Genomic DNA, 3,620 nt, shown 5'->3' on the forward strand with positions numbered 1-3,620 from the left:
TCCTCTCCAGGCCTTTCACCATCTTCGTAGCCCTCCTCTGGACACTCTCCAACAGTTCCATGTCCTTTTTATACTGTGGTGCCCAGAACTGCACACAGTACTCGAGGTGAGGCCGCACCAGCGCAGAGTAGAGCGGGACAATCACCTCCCTTGACCTATTAGCTCAGTATGTCATAGAATGTTAATGTTGCCACGAATAAAATTTATGGTAACTTTTCCAAACAAGCAAACAAAAAAGGGGCCAATCTATAGGACATTTTGCTTTACTGCTCTTTTTACTATAACTTTGCTTTACTGCTCTCTTTACCACAACTTTCTTCTCTACTGTTCTCTAGGATGGAGACTGACATAAAATGTGAGTTTTCAGCTCTTTCTGAGAGTTACTTTGTGTAAATTATGCAATTTAAGCTTCTTTTGCAAGTATGTGTTCTTCAAAGAAACAAAGAAAAAAACATCTAGAAAGTCCAAAATTAAACCTAAAAGATGAATCTAATCTTCAGCTCTAATGTTGTTCCAGGACTGGAAGCAAGAGCTGTGTTTCTGTTGAAGAAAATGGAAACTGTCTCCTTTCCAATTATATAATTTTTCCTAAAAAAAAAAAAAAAAAAAAAAAAAAGTCATGATTTCTTTGACTTCAATTTTGCTATAATATTCATAACTTTAATCATTTAAAAGGGAGAAAGTGCACTGGAGAAAGGAAGGGTGTGCAGGTATTGCAAAGGGGCCAGAGGGTAGGGTTGTGGAAGGCTTTCTCTGCTGTAGCTGCTAGTCCATCCAGCTATACATGAGTAAAAAGAAGATAGAAAGAAGGTAAAATGGCTATTGGGGCAGCAGACTTGCTCCACCAGCTCATATGGATCTCTTCCAGCCAAGTGTAGTCCCTGACAGATGCCTGCTTGCTTGTTTTGAGCTAAAAGCTGGTACTGTCTGATTTATTTTTTTTTTTTTTTTTACAAAAAAAAGAAGTCTTTGAAGTTGCTTGGGAAGAAATCATCGCCTCCCTGTTGGTAGGGGTCCAAAGATGAACCACAAGAAAATAAAGCATTAGATGCAAAGAAGCTTAGAGTTTTAATGGTGCTCGGGAAAAGACTGGCCATTGTATTTGCTCTCATTATCCTAGGGCAGCACAGGCAGCATGCATGAGTTGAGTCACTTCAGGGAGGTGTTTTTGTAGGTTTGTAGACGAGTGAGTAAGGACCTACCAAGTGTGTGTGGTGAAGGTGGAGAAGCAGATGCCTGTGCTGGCCTTCATTTGTTATTTAGGTGGGCCTTAGGGAGCACAGCGATGGTAGTGGAGGCAGCAGGAAGAGCCTTGGGCAAGGTGTCTTGGACAATGCTGTGCCTATCTGTTGTTGGTGAGGGTGATTTGCACGGAGGATGGTTTTCCTGGCTTTGGATGACAGTGGGACTCAGCAGCTATGGAGGTGATGTGCCACAATGCATTCTCACCAGCTCTTGCTGGAGTAACTGCCCCTCAGCAGAGGCCTCTACCAAGAGGCAGCTCCCTAGGAAGGATGCAGCCGTGCAGTGTTGGGGATGCAGAGATGCCCAGGGCCTTTTACTGAGGCTGTGGCAAAGGAATACGATGTCCTTGGCTACCGGAGGTGTGTGCTGTTTAAGGATCTGTGTCATCATGTTAAAGAGGTCAATGTGAAGGAGGTCAGCTGAAGCACAGCATAAGGAAAGATGAAAATGCAGTGGACAGGACCTTCAGAGATCCTGTGGAGATGAGTCTGACTTCCAACTCCTCAGAGAGGAGGCATCCAGGAGCTGGTTGGTTGTGGGGCACATAGGGACTCCTCTGATGGGGAAGGCTGGAAGCTCTAGACTTTGGCACCAGGAAAATTTACTCTTCTTTACCTCCAGCTCTGCAGCTGCAGGGTAGCTCCAGTGCCTTCGTAGCTGATGAGTAGCAGAAAAGCTATGCCTGAGGAAACATCACAGTCAGCTGAACCTGAGCCAGGCACCAGCACCAGGAGGAAGCATAGCCAGTAGACTGAGGAAGTGATTTTCCCACTCCACTCAGCACTTGTTAGACCAAATCTAGTGTCCCATTTTCCTAATCCACCCCAAGTATAAAATGTTGATAAGCTGGAGCAAGTTTAGCAGAGGGACTCCAAGAGGATGGGGTGCTGGAGCACTTGGGTTGTGAGTAAAGGCTGAAGGGCTAGACCCTGTTCAGCCCAGAAGAGAGACAGCTTTAAGATGACCTAACATAAGCCTGCCAGAAACTGTGCAGAGTTTATCAAGAGGATGGAGCCAGACACTTCTGTAGTGAGTCATGGGAGGGCAAGAGGCATAAATTGACTAGAGAACTCTTAATCACTCTTCCAATCTTAATTTTACTGTGGTCCTACTTCTGTGATCATAAGGAGCTTCTCCCCATCTCCCAAGGGCCCATCTTTGCCATACTGTTAACATTTAACTGTGTTTTGTGCTGATGTAAAAAAGGTGACGGTGGCTCTCACAGCCTAATAACTATCACTTTAGATGGAAAGTAGAGAAATACTGAGGCAGAAGCACAAGGGAGAATTATGAAATTACAGGGAAAAGATGTGTAAACTCTGCAGGATTTTTGAATGTGTATAGAGTGGTTGAAAACTGTCCAATAAGTGAAGTGAAATGTTTCTGAGAAATTTATACTGCTAAAGAACCCCCTCAGTCTCTGAGCATTATTACATGCAATTCTAATACTTGAGATTGCACTATTAATATTTTGCTGGATGCAAATATTATGACATTAGATAAATAAGTGAAAAGCTGCAAATAATGTTTCCTGATGGAGGGGGAGAGAAGAGGCTGCCTGTAAAGCTGTGTTCCTGCTGGTCTTCCCCATTTTATGAGGATGTCATTTTGTGTAATTGGGAGAATCTTTTTTTTTTTTTTTCATAATTTTATTTATATTCAAAAACATTTCATTTGGCTTGGTAGCAGAGTAACAACCTCTTGCTTAAGGTTGCTTACTGCACATGATTTTGAATGCTGTTACACAAGTGTTGATGTCTCTGGTATTAATGGATTGTCTAGAGTGAGGGCAGGCAAGTCTGTCAAGGTGCTTTTTAATATTTTTTTAATTAGTAAGTGGGACAAAAGACATACTTTCCAGGGGTTCAATGTATAAATCATCATTCATTTTCTGTGTTAAATTACAGCAAAGCCATTATTATTGGAAGCAGCCTCAGCAGCCTTCTCCCAAAACTTTGCAAAATTGTTTCTTTACTGCTGTGACCCCAACTACAAGCCTCAATCCGTCAGCTTTTAAGTGATCAAGTGTTACACCACTTTAAATTCTACTGTTCTGTACTGACTTCAGTCTGATGGCTGCAAGTATTCCCCAAACATGTAAAATGCTACTTGTAAAAGGACTAGTGCCCTTCTAGATATATGTAGCAAAAGACATCATTACAAGATATGATTAATATATGGGGATCTATTGCATGGATTAGACAAGAAGATAGATCTTATTTCTGTGACAGAACGCTTTTCAGTCTGGCAGAGGCTTTGAATGTAGTCCGAGTAAATGCATCGAGGTGGAAAACTGACACAGCAACTGTAGCTTTTCTGAACACTAGGTGTCCTGGTTTCAGTTAGGACAGTTATTTTTCCTCCTAGTAGCTGGT

The sequence above is a fragment of the Oxyura jamaicensis genome, chromosome 2 (assembly GCF_011077185.1).
Source record: "Oxyura jamaicensis isolate SHBP4307 breed ruddy duck chromosome 2, BPBGC_Ojam_1.0, whole genome shotgun sequence".
NCBI classification, from domain to species: Eukaryota; Metazoa; Chordata; class Aves; order Anseriformes; family Anatidae; genus Oxyura; species Oxyura jamaicensis.